Here is a 17,147-nt window from a genome sequence, read left to right as displayed (position 1 = left end):
ACATGTTCACTCAGGCATTCCACCTCGTAATGTAATTCAACCTGCCTTGGTTGTTTATCACTTTTACAAAAATGCATTTTAAATTTACTTAAATTACTAACTCTGTCCTCTCTTCTCATTGAGCACTACCTCCCTACATAAGACCTGAGGAGGCCGGCCAGTGGTGACAGACAAATCGCGTGCTGACAGAGGACGATGTCCATCTGCCATGACGATCGAGACGTTCCATGGCAAGCTGGGGATCCAAGATACCATTTACCAACATTATAATTATTTGGTACACACTGGCTTACAAATTGTTACTTTCTAGAATGCCCAGGAGGGGTGGGCAACCACTGGCTTGTGGACCCCCAGAGTTTTTTTCCTCCCTCAACCTTCAGTTGAGAGTTTTTGTTCCTTTCCCTGGTGGCCAGTAGGTATACTTATAGCGCTATAAAAGTACTTTATTATGGTAGCCATTAGTTGACTGTCTTTGTATCAATTTTTCTTGCTGTATGCCTGTGTTAAAGCGCTCTATGTCACTGCAGGAGAAGCGCACTCTATAAAAAAATAAATAAAAAGTCTAAAGGAACAGTGAATTTGAGTTTAACCTTTCTGGGTTGTAGTCAATAGGGCTGTAGAGAAAGGCATTTGCTAAATGGAAAAAATACACAATTCATTTGAAATGGTGAGCCTGAATCTGAACTGTTAATGTGCAAGACTATACAAGGACTGATGTGTAAAAAAAAAAACAAACAATTATATTCTTGTAAGATGTTGCTATTTTGTATAAAAGAATTCAGATAAACCAACCAGTGTCAACAACCGCTTGTCCTGAGCAGGGCCACGGCAAACCAGAGCCTATCCAGCAATACAGGGTAGAAGGGTACAAGGCCAGGACGCACCCTGGCCAGGACATCTGCTGCAAGCCACCCCAAGCAGGGCTTGAACTTCAAACCCACCAGACAGCACGTATAAACCAAACCTGCTGCACCACTGCACCCCCTATTAAGATAAGTTCAAATTGTTATTGTCATTCCTCTATATAGCTTGTTTACAGTAGAACAAAATGTTTTTCCAGAGACCATGGTGCAACACAGAGCAGGAGTACAGGACAAAATGAAAAGGGCTGTACTGAAGGCAGTTTGTAGTGAATGGAGTTATTCTGGGTTAGCTGTTGAGTAATCTGATTGCCTCAGGAAGAAACTGTGGGAGTCTGCTGGTGGTGGCACGGATGCTTGTGTACTTTTTGCCAGATGGCAAAAGGGTGAAGAGTCCATGAGAGGGGTCATCTACAATGCTGGTGGCTTTGTGGATGCAGCGGTTATTGTATGAGGTATCAATGGTCGGTAGAGAGACTCCGATGATCTTTTCAGCTGTTCTCACAATTCGCTGTAGGGTCTTGCAGTCAGAGGCTGTGCGGTTCCCGTACCACACAATGAGACAGCTAATCAGGATCCTCGCTATCATCTCTATAGATGGTGGTGAGGTTGTCACTCTTCAGCCTCCACAGGAAGTGGAGACACTACTGGGCCTTCTTAGCTATGGAGGTGGTGTTGAGTCCAGGAGAGGTCTTCCGTCATGTGCACACCAAGAAACTTGGAACTTTTGACTCTCTCCACAGTTGTTCCGCTGATGTGCAGTGGCAAGTGGTGGATAAACTATTAAAAAAATTGACAGATTGCCACAAAGATTTAACACAGTAGTTTTAAATCCTTTAGTCTGATTAAATATTGTCTTCACTGAGAATATTCCAGTAAAGAACACTTTTGTGCTCAAATTCACTTTGGCAGTCTGATTTTGAAACAAACTTTCACAGCATTGTTAACACTACAATAGTAATAAAAATAAAACAAATCTCTCCATAGTTCAACTGTATGGCCAACAGGCCAACAAAGCAAAAAACTAATATTTGTTGCAGAGGGTCCTGTTGTCATGCCCCTAGCCGCACAGGGTATCCCCATTCATAGTTGGGGCACTGCATTACGGGTGAGTGCCCTGAATGGGCAACCCTCAGGAACAGGTGTTGTGGAGTCCTGGACAGAACTCCTTCAGCTCCAGGTGGGAGCATGTGACAAGGAGGAGATATCATTTTATCAAATCACCAGACAACCTCATCATCCTGGGATATACATGGTTGGTGAAATACAATCTGTCTGAAGCACCGGGGTACAGGTGTCATGGGGGCCGCAGTGCATCACCTCGTGCCTCCCTTCCGTGTCAGACCACCTCCATAGAAAGCCTGGAAGTAGCTCGAGCCATAAACATACCTGAGGTGTACCACGATCTCCAGGAGGTCTTTAAGGCCAGGGCTGTTGCTTTACCCCCACACTAACCATGGGATTGTATGATTAATCTCTTGCCAGTAACCATGCCCCCTAAGTGCAGAGTGTACTCCCTGTTCCTATCTGAGTACCAGGCAATGGAGGAGTATATTACAGAGGAATCATTCAGCCTTTGACTTCCCTGGCTGAGTTCTTTTTTTATTGGAAGGAAGGATGGGGGTTTATGGCCCTGTATAGATGATTGAGGTCTCAATGAGAAGCATAAAGTACCATCATCCGTTGCTGCTCGTCACCACTTCCTTGGAGCAAGTGTGTGGAATTAAAAATTTTACGAAGTTGGATCTGCGCAGTGCATACAATCTGATTCAGATGTGGAAGAGGGATGACATTCAACATACACAGGACAAGATGTTATGTCCCTTGCATATATTCCAATGGCTGTACACAAGGATCCAATCCAACCAACTTCCATGAAGCCACAGAAGGGGAAAAAAAATCTGTTATTGCAGCACTTCCACAAGCTCAGCCACTCCAATTAAAACACACCTCCATACATACCATCAAATGCTATAAAACACCCAAAACTCCACAAACTTAAGCCATCCCAAATTACACCATACCTGCCAACAAAAGTTGCAAAGGCATCACTCCACAAAGCTAAATTAACCCAGTTAACAAGGCCATGCCTCCTTGCATATAAACAGCTGCCACCCATTCTTAACCACCTCTATCAGACTTGCAACCCCAACTACTCTGCTCTACTGTTAACCATAACCACCGACTCGCCTTCTCAGCAGCCTTGGACAGGTCCTTCACTGCAACCCTTAATGAATGGCCTCTAACACCAAATTCCTCCAGCAACAATGTAGCTGATTTGGCCACAAACCCACTAACACCTACCTCTACTGGTCTCACCCGAACCTGCCACCAACAATCTCTTGCCTCTGTCACTAGAGCTGCGTACTTGAACATTTTCTGCTCATATGCCTCCCCAGTGGTATCCTCAAATGGCACAGTTAATTCTTCAAAGTACAAGATCCACTCACACTCCGAATACAATACCATCTGGACGCAATGAAGTAACTGCAATAACCTGTGGCACCCAGACCTGTTTGCCCACATCAGACAGCAGCTTTTGGTCTGGTGCATTATATTATTTGTACTGCCAACAGGCAAGGAATTCACCAACAAGCATTTTCTCTGAAAAACACCTGCTAAACACTTAAGCACTTCATTATGGCACCAAATGTAGCACCCCTGCACCAAGCTAACCTGACAAGATGTGCCTCAACATCGCCACACATCTTACAGCAACCATCACCATCTACCCATTGTTTAACATTCTGTGGCACCAGTAACATGTTATAAGTCGCTCCAGCAATAAACAATGGGACTTGCCTCCATAGCCCACACATCTTCCCAATGTAGCTTCCATGTCCCTCCCAATTCACTCACTGACCCCATTTAACCAGTGCGACTGCCTTTGTATGCCTCAACTCCTCTTCCTGCTCAAAAATCTGATCTGCTTCTGAGGCAGTTCCTGCATCCAGCCAGAGTCAAACCCTGCCTTCCCCCTTTGGATTTGACCCTCCCCTTCGTGGTGGAGGTCAATGCCTCCATGTTAGGGGCTATCCTCTCTCAACACCAGGGGAAAGCTACCCAAGCTCCACCCTTGTACTTTTCACACAAGTTGTCCCCAGCCAAATGCAATTATGACATAGGGAACTGGGAGGAGTTAGCCATCAGATTGGCTTTAGAGGAGTGGAGGAAGTGGCTGGAGAGGCCACTCACCTCTTTTTTGTATTGACAGACCACCCTAAAGTGGAGTACCTGAAAAAAGCACACTGACTCAAGCCCAGACAAGCCCAATGGGCACTCTTTTTACTCACTTCTGGTTTACCATATCATACTGATCAGAATCCAAGAACACTAAAGTGGACACATTATCTAGGGGGCATGATGACAAGGACCCTGACACAGCAGCTCCTAAGCCAATGCTGCCTCTGATCTTGCACTGGTTCAATGGCAATTCCTACAGGATCTCCAAGCAGCACAGAACAAGAATCCAGAAGCCTCTGACTGGCCCGTAACGCAAGGACTACATTCTGGTAAGACTGAGAACACCATTGCTCCATTGTGTCCATGATTCTCCAGCCACAGGGCATTCCGGTTGCTGCAAGGCCCTGTCCCTGAATCAGAAAAGATTCTGGTGGCCTTTTCTTCACGACATCCAGGAGTTTGTGGAGGCCTGTGAGGTATGTATGCAGGCCCAGTCCCCATGCCAGCAACCCACGGGGTTGCTGGAGCTGCTTTCAGTTCCCACCCGGCCATAGATTTCATCACTGACCTTCCTCCACCTAAAGGTAATACTGTTATCCTGGTGGTACTGGAGCACTTCTCCAAGTCCTGCAGGGTGGTTCCCATTGCTCAACTCCCCTCGACTCTAGACATGGCTGAGCTTCTCTTCCAGCATACCTTCCATCTCTATGGCCTACCGAAGGATGTCGTGTCCAATTGAGCACCCTAATTCACTTCCCGGATGTGGAAAACATTCTGGCAGAAGCTAGGAGTGTCAGTCAGCCTTATGTCAGGATATCATCTGCAGGCCAATGGCAAGGTGGAACACCTAAATCAGGACCTGGGACGTTTTCTCCACAGCTATTGTAGCTAGAAGCAGAACTCCTAGTCACAGTGCTTAACCATAGCTCGAACATCCCCACAATTCGCTCACCCACTCCTCCATAGGACTGTCCAATGCACATTGGGTCAGCCACCTTTATTCCCCTGGCACCTGAGCCCCAGCAAGATCCCAGCCGTGGACTCCTGGTACCAGCAAAGTGCCAGAGTAACCAGCGGTACAAACAGGCTGATAAAAGGCAACACACTCTGTTGTTCCAGCTTGAACAGAGAGTTTGGTTATCCTCTAGGGATACTAAAACCAAACTGTCATCCAAAAAGCTCAGTCCCTGATACATCGGGCTGTTCAAGATCATCCATATAATCACCCCAGTCACTTACAACTTCCCCTATGTCTGTATATGTTCCATGTGACTTTTCCAGGCTGAAAAAAGTTACAAAACCATTTCTAAAGAATCTGGACTCCACCAGTCCAATGTCAAGGAGACCATGTATAAATGGAGGAAATTCAACACTATTGTTACCCTCCCCAGGAGTTCTCAATCAACAAAGATCACACCAAGAGCAAGGCATGTAATAGTCCGTGAGGTTACAAAGAAACCCAGGGTAACATCTAATGAACTAAAGGCCTTTCTTGCATTAGCTAATGTCAGTGTTCTCCTGATGGTGAGCTCATGAACTATGGTGTGTGCATGACAGGGTTGCAAGGAGAAAGCTACTACTCTCCAAAAAGAACATTGCTGCTCATCTACAGTTTGCTGCAGACCATGTGTGTAAGTTAGACGGTTATTGTAAGAATGTTCTGTTGATCAAGGAGCCCAAAATTGAACTTTATTAGCTTGAATGAGAAGCATATGTGGTGAAAGGCAAACACTGTATTCCAGCATAACACTGTTCTCATCTGTGAAACAGTGGTGGCAGTATCATGGTTTGGGCCTGCTTTTCTGCCTCTGGACCAGGACAGTTTCTCATCATTGATGAAACTATGAGCTCTGAATGTGAAGGAGGTCACACCAGTGATTGAAAGCAAAGGTTCACATGCTTTTGCCACACAGATGTAACATTGAATCATTTTCTACAATAAATAAATGAAGTATGTTTATGTCTCAGTTGTTTAATTGGGTTCTGTAATTTTAGGACTTGCGTGAGAATCTGATCATGTTTTAGGTCATATTTATGCAGAAAGAAAATTTTGAAGTGTTCAAACTTTCAAGCACCACTGCATTTCCAGGTTCATTTATGCTGCCTTTTCAATACATCTAGACAGCAAATCTGTCAAGCAATAATCCAGTTGCTTTTTAACATTTTGAGGAAAAAAACCACATATCTTACATTGCATCATTTGCCATTAACTCATAACACACACACACTTCCTGAACCGCTTGTCCCATACAGGGTCACGGAGCCTACCCGGTAACACAGGGCGTAGGGCCGGAGGGGGAGGGGACACACCAAGGATGGGACGCCAGTCCGTCGCAAGGCACCCCAAGTGGGACTTGAACCCCAGACCCACTGGAGAGCAGGACCCGGCCCAATCCACTGCGCCACCACACCCCCCCAACTCATAACAATGGTAGCCTTAATTTCTTAGACTCCTCCACTTTGAATTTGACTTTAAAAATTAACATGTTAAATGCTGAAAAATTGTATCCCTATCTAGACTCTCTCTAAAGTTTGTTATTGACCAGATCAGGGGACTCTCATTCCTTCCTATGAGTAATTAGGAAATTTTTCACCATATCCTCAGGCAAGGATGTCTGCTGTCTCCATTCCTCTTTCTACTAGTCATTGACTGGATAATGAAGATGCCCACAGAGCAGAGAAAGAACAGAGTCCAGTGGACACTATGGACTTTAACTTCATGGATGATCACATTGAACGCATAACACCGGAAGGCTACATGATCTTTAGAGCCGACCACGATGCGGTGGTAAGCAGCAAGACTCGTGGTGGAGGAACGGCCATCCTTGTCAAGTGATCCTGGTGCGCTGATTGTAAGGTTATTTCACAATTCTGTTCAGAGGATGTGGAATATACCAGGACACCCTAGGTCAGAGGTCGATGATCGACTTTGTAGTCATTTCTTCTGACCTTCGGCCATATGTCTTGGACACTCGGGTGAAGAGAGGGGCTGAGCTGTCAACTGATCACCACCTGGTGGTGAGTTGGATTCGATGGCGGTGGAAAAAGCTGGACAGACCTGGCAGGCCCAAACGCATAGTGAGGGTCTGTTGGGAACGTTTGGCGGAGGCCCCTGTCAGAGAGGTCTTCAACTCCCACCTCCGACAGAGCTTCAACCAGGTCCCGAGGGAGGTGGGGGACATCGAGTCTGAATGGACTATGTTCTGCGCCTCTATTGTCGGGGCGGCGGTTTGGAGCTGCGGCCATAAGGTCTCTGGCGCCTGTCGCGGCGGCAATCCCCGAACACGGTGGTGGACACCGGAAGTAAGGGATGCCGTCAAGCTGAAGAAGGAGTTCTATCAGGCCTGACTGGCTCATGGGACTCCTGAAGCAGCTGACAGGTACCGACGGGCCAAACGGAGCGCGGCTCTGGCAGTCGCCGTGGCAAAAACTCGGGCTTGGGAGGAGTTCGGTGAGGCCATGGAGGAAGACTTTCGGTCAGCCTCAAAGAGATTCTGGCAAACCGTCCGGTGACTCGGAGGGGGGAAGCGGTGTTCCACAAACACTGTTTACAGTGGAAGTGGTGCGCTGCTGACCTCAGCTGAGGATGTCCTCGGGCGGTGGAAGGAGTACTTTGAGGATCTCCTCAATCCCTCCGACACGCCTTCCGTAGAGGAAGCTGAGGCCGGGGACTCGGAGGGGGACTCGTCCATTACCCTGGCTGAAGTTGCTGAGGTAGTCAAAAAAACTCCTCGGTGGCAAGGCTCCGGGGTGGATGAGATCCGCCCCGAGTTTCTCAAGTCTCTGGCTGTTGTGGGGCTGTCTTGGCTGACACGCCTCTGCAGCATCGCGTGGAGTTCGGGAACGGTGCCTCTGGACTGGCAGACCGGGGTGGTGATCCCTCTTTTTAAGAAGGGGGACCAGAGATTGTGTTCCAACTACAGGGGGATCACACTCCTTAGCCTCCCTGGGAAAGTCTATGCCAGGGTACTGGAAAGGAGAATCCGACCGATAGTCGAACCTCGGATTCAGGAGGAGCAATGCGGTTTTCGCCCTGGCCGTGGAACACTGGACCAGCTCTATACCCTCACTAGGGTGCTGGAGGGTTCGTGGGAGTTTGCCCAACCAGTCCATATGTGTTTTGTGGACCTGGAGAAGGCATTCGACCGTGTCCCTCGTGGCATCCTATGGGGGGTACTTCGGGATTATGGGGTTCGGGGCTCGTTGCTACGGGCTGTTCGTTCCCTGTATGACCGGAGCAGGAGCTTGGTTCGCATTGCCGGCAGTAAGTCAGACCTGTTCCCAGTGCATGTTGGACTCCGCCAGGGCTGCCCTTTGTCACCGATTCTGTTCATTATCTTCATGGACAGAATTTCTAGGCGCAGCCAGGGAACGGAGGGTGTCTGTTTTGGTGGCCGTGAGATCTCGTCTCTGCTTTTTGCGGACGATGTGGTCCTGTTGGCTTCATCAAGTCAAGACTTGCAGCGTGCACTGGGGAGGTTTGCAGCCAAGTGCGAAGCGGCGGGGATGAGAATCAGCACCTCCAAATCCGAGGCCATGGTTCTCAGTCGAAAAAAGGTGGATTGCTCCCTCCGGGTTAGGGGGGAGTTGCTCCCTCAAGTGGAGGAGTTTAAGTATCTCGGGGTCTTGTTCACGAGTGAGGGAAAAATGGAGCGGCAGGTTGACAGATGGATCAGTGCGGCGTCCGCAGTAATGCGGTCATTGTACCGGTCTGTTGTGGTGAAGAGGGAGCTGAGTCGTAAGGCGAAGCTCTCAATTTACCGGTCGATCTACGTTCCTACCCTCACCTATGGTCATGAACTCTGGATCATGACCGAAAGAATGAGATCGCGGATACAAGCGGCAGAAATGAGTTTCCTCCGCAGAGTGGCTGGGCGCACCCTTAGGGGTAGGGTGAGGAGCTCAGTCACCCGGGAGGAGCTCGGAGTAGAGCCGCTGCTCCTCCGCATCGAGAGGAGCCAGTTGAGGTGGCTCGGGCATCTGTTCCGGATGCCTCCTGGACGCCTCCCTGGGGAGGTGTTCCGGGCTTGTCCCACTGGGAGGAGGCCTCGGGGCAGACCCAGGACACGTTGGAGAGACTATGTCTCCCGGCTGGCCTGGGAACGCCTTGGGGTTCCCCCAGAGGAACTGGAGGAGGTGTGCGGGGAGAGGGAAGTCTGGAGGACTCTGCTCGGACTGCTGCCCCCGCGACCCGGCCCCGGATAAAAGCGGAGGAAGATGGATGGATGTGGAATATTTGACCTTAAAGTGTAGACCGTTTAATCTACCCAGAGAACTGCAATGTGTTATTGTGAGTGTTGTGTACATCTCCCCTTCTGCCAAGGAGGAGGCAGCACTGGACGAACTGTTCAACATGATTATCAAGCATGAAAATACACATCCTGACAGTGCTTTCATTATGCTGGGAGATTTCAATCATTGCAATCTCAGGAAAATTATGCCAAAATTTTTTCAGTTTGTGTCTTTTCCCCACTAGGGGCAAAAATACACTGGATCATTGCTATAGTAACATCAGGAACGCATATACAGCTGTGCTCAAACCCCACTTTGGGAAATCTGACCACCTGACAATCTTGCTAAAGCCCATATATACTAAACGGCTGAAGGCTAACCCGGTCACAGTCAGGACTATTAACATCTGGACTGACAGTGCACTGGCAAATTTGCAAAGTTGTCTAGAGGTCTCAGATATGAGCATCTTCAAAGATGCTACAAACAATATTCATGATTACAGAGACTGTCAGTGACTACATCAGTTGGTGTACTTCCATCTGTGTTCCCTCCGGAACTGTTTGGGTTTTTCCAAACCAAAAGCCCTGGTTCAATGGTGATGTACGTCTGAAGATCAGGAAAAGACGTGAGGCTTTCAAGTTGGGGGATAGTGAGAAGTACAAGTGGGCCCGATACAATCTACGCAAGTCAATTAGAGCGGCAAGGGCATATTCCCAAAAACTTGGAAGCCTCTATCTGCAAAACGACATATGTAATATGCGGCAGGGAATCCAGGCAGTCACAAACTACAGGAATAACATAGGCAGCATGGAGGTTAGAGACACTACCTTACTGGACAGCCTTAATAGTTTCTATGCCAGATTTGACAGACTCAACATGGATACCCCCACTAAGTCTCCCTGTGACCCCGAGGACAGACAGACAGACAGACAGAGGTCCTGAAGGCTCTTGAAGAAGGTGAATCCCCGTAAGGCAGTAGGTCCAGATGGCGTATCGCCTAGAGTCCTAAAGACCTGTGCTGAACAACTAGCAGGGGTGTACGTGGATATTTTCAACCTTTCCTTATCACAAGCAGTAGTCCCGCATATATTCCAGTCCTCCATCATTATACCAGTCCCAAAAAACCAGACGCTTCCTCCCTGAATGACTTTAGACCAGTGGTGCTCACACCAGTAGCCATGAAGTGCCTAGAAAAACTAGTACTTACTCACATCAATTCTGTGGTCCCTGATACCGTTGACCCTCTACAGTTTGCTTACTGGCCTAATAGATCGGTGGATGATGTGGTGGCCATGGCCCTCCACTACATTCTACAACACCTGGATTGTAGCAGAACATATGTCAGGATGCTTTTCCTGGACTACAGTTCTGCTTTTAACACCATTCGACCAGGAAAGCTGATCACCAAGCTGACTGACCTTGGGGTCCAGACTACCACCTGCAACTGGATTCTGGACTTCCTTACAGACAGACCGCAGGTAATGAGGATAGTAAGAAGGGTCTCTGGTGAGCTCACGGTCAGCATAGGATCACCGCAGGACTGTTGTCTCCGCCCAAAACTTTTTACTTTGTATACTTATGACTGACTCCACCCAGGACGACACGACCGTCTTGGGTCTCATTAAGGGCGAGGACAAATCAGGGTACAGGGCTTCCGTCAACAGCATTCTGGTCTATGGTGAGGAGAACGACCTTGTCCTCAATGTACAAGACGAGGGAGTTAATCATAGACTTCAGGAAGAAATCTTCCTCTCTGCAGTCTCATCAGGGTGACTGAGGTGGAGAGGGCTGACAGTCAAGTTTTTGGGGCTTAAGGTGACAACGAACCTGAGCTGGACTGAAAATACTGCTGCCATAGTGAAAAGGCTCAGAAACGGCTTTATTTTATCAGACTGCTCAGAAAGGCTGGAGTGAGCCTTCATCCCCTCACACAAGTCTATAGAGGTCTCGTGGAGAGCATCCTCACTACTGCTATCACTGTCTGGTATGGCAACACCACCCAGGCAAAGAGGAAGGCCCTCCAGAGAGTGGTGAAGACAGCAGAGAGGATCATTGGGACTGATTTTCCATCTGTGGATAACATTTATACACAACGCTGTAAGAAAAAAGCCCAGAAAATCATTGGCGATATACATCACCCAGCTCACCTTTTCTTCAGGTACAAAAAGTCAGTTTATAATCTGAGGCACAGCAGGGCAGACAGTATAATCACAAACAAAACATGGTTTTATAACAACTTTTTCCCTGCCACAATGAGACTCATGGCATAAACTACAGGAGGACTGATTTAAGCTTCCAGCCATCTCATATAAAGTGCAATATTTAACCTCCACGGGGATAATATGTGCAATAACCATTGGAGCATTAACATTAACCATTAGCCTGTTAATATTATGATTAACAGTATTGTAATCTTTACTGTGTATTTCACTGTGTACTTTATGTATGTTTTGTGTGTATTGTGCATTTTATTCTTGCCCCCCTCCCCCCCTTTTTCTTAGTTTGTTTAATAGTATTTCCTCCTTTTTTTAGTATTTACCTTCTCTATTGTAGTAATTTTATTGTATTATTGCAGTTTTATTTATTGATGTTTTAGAATATTTATTGTGTACACGTTGCTTAGACGTTTGACTCTTTCAGCAGCACACAAGAATTCCTATGTGCCCAGACCAAATCTAACCCACCAACACAAAAAAAGCCATCAAATCCCACCCACCAACAAAACTAAAACTAACAAACCAAGGCTAACCCACAACACAAAAACCATCAACCAACCCCAGCAAAGCCAAGCCAACAGACCAAGCCTCACTCACCAACCAAACCAACAAACCACACCAGCCAGGTACCAACATGAGTATTTCACTCAGGTTATCAAGTGGGCACCTCCCTTCATCAGTGTTTCGTTGAATTAGGCCCACAACACCTTCGGAAGGCTCAATAGTGCAGTCCAGTGTCCCAGACACACCCTCCCTCCATACACATTTGATACCCTTCACCCTCAACAAATATTGCAACCCCACTAACTCAGCCAGTTAAACCAAAGCTCCATACCTGCTGCCAAACCAACTACACATGCCCCACTCCACAAATTTAAACTATCCTACTTAACAAGGCCACACCTCCTTAATTAACACCAGCTGCCTCTCATTGCTCACCACCTGCCATCAATTTTCCACCACTACACACCTCCCTCCAACCTGTAACCCCCAACTACCCTGCTCTCTTTTTGACCATAACTGCTGACTTGCCTTCTTAGCTGCCTCAGACAGCTCCTTCACTGCTGCCTTTAGCATCGAACTCCCCCAACAATGCCATAGCTGATTTAGCCACAAACCCTCTAACACCTACCTCTACCGGTCTCACATGAGCCCGCCATCCACAGTCCCTTGCCTCTGCCACCAGATCTGTATACTTTAACAGTTTCTGCTCGTATGCCTCCCCCATAGGATCCTTGAATGGCACTGTTATCTCTACAAAGTACACAATGCGCTCACCCTCCGAATATAACGCCATGTCTGGACGCAGTGAAGTAACAGCAATGACCTGCAGAACCTGGAGCTGCTTGCACACATCAGCCAACAGCTTCCAGTCCTGTGCGTTACCCAACCTACCAGGGCACGTCTGCCCTTGCACAGTGCTACTCTCTCCGGCCCACACAAAACCAATTGCTTTAGCTAAACTGTTAACAGGTAGAGAATTCACAACTTGCTGCTTACTCTCAACACACCTGCTAAACATCTAAGAACTCGATTATGGCACCAAGTATAGCACCCCTGCTCCAAACTAACCTTACACCCTGACAAAATGTGCCTCAGCGTCGCTACACAACTTGCAACAACCATTGTAGCTGCACTGGTTCAATGACAGGGATAGCCACGCCTCATACTGATGTCTTCTACCATTTATTCAGACACCGTGAAAACTACAAAAACAAAGACATAAAAATATTCAAGCATACATCTTTCACGCAGTTTAAATTCTCTCATATTAGTGTTCGTTAACACACCAGCACGACCACGTTTTTACAACGGAAGTATAATTAACACGATAAATTGATAAATACGCACAAAACAAATCACATTTGTTCACATAAAGCAAACCAAAACATCATAACACACACACACACACACACACACACACACACATTTTCAGAACCGCTTGTCCCATACGGGGTCACGGGGAACCGGAGCCTACCCGGCAACACAGGGCGTAAGGCCGGAGGGGGAGGGGACACACCCAGGACAGGACGCCAGTCTGTCGCAAGACACCCCAAGCGGGACTCGAACCCCAGACCCACCGGACAGCAGGACTGTGGTCCAACCCACTGCGCCACCGCACCCCCCATCATAACACAATATAAGCTAAATTAAAGTGACAATTACCGTGTGCACCCTTTGAACCTTATGCAGAAAATGTTGCCTCAGAAGTTGTGCTTCACTGCTGCACGTCCTTCCTCTGCATCCATAACACCTTACCCACAATTCAACATTCCCTCTCTCAATTAAACTCAGATCACGTGACCCATAAAACTCTGCATTTAACAACCCAAAGAGTTACATTCTTAATATCACACGGTATTATTACATTTTAATGATTTGAAAAACTGACCAAACTAGAAGGAAAAATTTATAACAAAATGAACCAGACTCTCAAACCTGTCTTTGAGACAGTTACAATCATCGCCACCTGCCCATTGCTTAACATTCTGTGGCGTTGGGAGCACGTCATGTCTCTTAAGGCGACTCGCCTCCATCGCCCACACATCTTGCCAACATAACTTTCTCCTGTCCACGCCTTCCCAGTTCACCCACTGACCCAGCTTAATTTATGAGACTGCCTTTGCATGCCTCACCTCCTCTTCCTGACCCCAGACTTGCTCAACAACCAACTGCCATCTGTCTGCTTCCGGGGCAGCACTCCACAACTGCCACAAATAGCTAGAGCCAAACCCTCCCTTCCCTCTCTGCATGTTCCCAACCATGTCCAACATTTCTGGGGTTCCACCCCCTACCTGTCCTCACTGACGGCATCACCTTCCTCACAATCTCATCTTTTGACTCCGTTACAGTCAGCTCCAAATCCACCTTTGCACACTTGTAATCCTCCACCAAACCTGACACCGGCAGCTCCAACATGCCCTTATCATGTAACGCTACACTACTTAAACAGCATGGCACTCCCAGCCATCTTCTTATTGCCGTACTAATAACCCACTCGAGTTTCTCCACCTCCCAGAGAGGAAACTCATGAACCATAAGTGACTACCTAATACGTGGCAAGAGCCCGAACTGCAGACATCACAAGATTAACTTCTGAGGGAGGAGGGATGCATCAATGTTCTTTATGCCTTACACAACCACCTCCTTTAGTGCCACAACCTGTTCCTTATCACTTAACACAGAACTACACCATCTACCCAAACTCTTCACTGGCTTCTCCAGAATAGAAGGAATTACTTCCTCATTGATACAAAAGTTCTCCTGTATCACTTTTCCACTAACAATTGAGAGACTCCTCGATTTACTTGGCTTAACCTTCAGCTTAGCCCACTTCAAGTTCTCATTGAGCTTAGACAACAAATGACGTGTACAAGGACCCGAAGCCGTAACGGTTGTCATGTCATCCATAAATGCTCTAATAGGGGGTAGGCGCGTCCCATCCCGCAGCCTCTCACCACCAACAACACATTTGGAAGCCCTTATAATAACTTTCATTGCCATTGTGAAAGCCAATGGTGAAATTGTACATCCAGCCATGATTCCAACCTGCAACCGATGCCAAGACGTTGTATAGCTTTCCGTACTAAAACAAAACTGAATATCTGCAAAGTAGGCTTTCACCAGCCTCGTAACACCTCCAGGAGCCTTAAAAAATCTGAACGCCTCCCACAGTAAACTGTGCGGAACCGACCCATAATCATTTGCTAAATCCAAAAACACCACACAGATCTCTTTTCTCCTTCTTGGCAGACTGAGTCTGATGTAAAATCATACTGGTGTGCTCCAAGCACCCTGAGCATCCTGGAAGCCCCGCTTTCTGCATGGGGGTATCAATCAGCCTGTTGGCTTTCAAGTATGCTACCAACATCCTTGCCACAACACTAAAGAAAATCTTCCCTTCAACATTGAGAAGACTAATAAGCCCAAACTGGCCTATCCCAACAGCCTCCTTTTCCTTAGGATAAAAATTCCACCTGCTCTCTGCCATGACATGAGAATTACCCCCTTCTTCCACACAACAGCCATCAATCTCCACAACAATTTTAGTACACCCGGAGCACATTTAAACACCCGGTATGGTACCCCATTTGGGCCAGGTGCCGAAGAGGCCCTTGCCCGCCGCACCACATCTCGCACCTTTATCCCCCCTCAGGGGGCACAATATATTTTTATATACTGTATGTTGCTCCTTGGTTGAGTTGGAAAGGCTGCTGTACGTTATTCTTAATCTATTGTGTGTTAAAAATGTTCATTACATAAATGAGAGAGAATTAAAAGATGCATTTTTTTTTTTAAAACAAACTTTACTGACAACAGCATTTTCTCTTGAAAAACAGCAATTACATAAGTTAGGATCATAAAGAAAACATGGAACCATATCCAAATTACAACAAACACCAGAGAGAATGCACAAAGAAAAGTTACAGACAAATAAATAAATAAATACACAAAATAAGTAAATAAATTACGAAATACACACACACTTTCAGAACCACTTGTCCCATACGGGGTCACGGGGAACCGGAGCCTACCCGGGAACACAGGGGCGTAAGGCCAGAGGGGGAGAGAACACACCCAGGATGGGACGCCAGTCCGTCGCAAGGCACCCCAAGCGGGACTTGAACCCCAGACCCACCGGACAGCAGGACTGTGGTCCAACCCACTGCGCCACCGCACCCCCTAAATTATGAAATATAAAAACATAAATGTACAGCGAAAGTAAACAGGCTTGTTCATCACCAAAGGGGTAAAATGCCAAAAGAAGCTGAGTTTTCACGGCTTTGGCTTTTTGAGAAAGAGTAATAGTGCAATGCTATGTATTTATTTAAATTACTTTATTTTACAAACAGGCAAAAGAAAGGCCTTGAGTTACAAAATTCACACTTGTCTTATGTATATTTGGCTAATAAAAAACAATGTTAATTATATGGTATTGTAACAGCGCTGAGGGGAGTAAATGTGTAAATAATTGGCATTAGTGTTTATGTGTGTGTACATAGTTGTGTGTGGTTTCTGATTGGTTGTTGTTCTATTTATGTTCAGTGTTCCAGAGTGGAATTCTGGGGAGTCTTGGGGGGAACCCCTTAACCATGGGGTGCAGCAGGGGGGCTGGGAGTGACCCAGGGGTATTCTGAAGTGTCTTTGTTAAGACTACTGCTGTGTGACATATACATGCCGAATAAACAGGAGTATGTTTCTTCTACCCCATCTGCCAAGCTGGTTTCTAGTAGCTCCGTAGGAGGATAGTATAGTATCTATTGTCATTTCTCACATTGTGAAAAGCCAAGCAAAACATGCTTAAAGGTAAATGAAAAATCAGAAGAGAACCAGGTTTCTACTGCATTGAGAAGGTCCAATCAGAATTTTTGCGTGTACAGAACCAACAAGCGATGAGCTGTTTCTGAAGTGAAGGGGTCTTCACAAAATGAATACCTGGTGTCAATGTCTTTTTGTCTATGGATAAAGCACTTACGTGGGTTAATTTTGAGAAATAATTTCTAAGAGACTTCAATCACTTTATTAGTCAAAAGAAATGTCGGGGTGACATCGACACCTTTTTCCAACGCATACTAAACGATCCATACGGCTTCGCCGCAAGCCTGAAGGTTCAAAGTCAGTCACGTGATACCCAAACCCTCGTCACTAGAGGCGT

Source organism: Scleropages formosus, chromosome 4 (assembly GCF_900964775.1).
Source record: "Scleropages formosus chromosome 4, fSclFor1.1, whole genome shotgun sequence".
In the NCBI taxonomy this organism is placed as follows: Eukaryota; Metazoa; Chordata; class Actinopteri; order Osteoglossiformes; family Osteoglossidae; genus Scleropages; species Scleropages formosus.
This window is presented reverse-complemented; position numbering follows the sequence as displayed.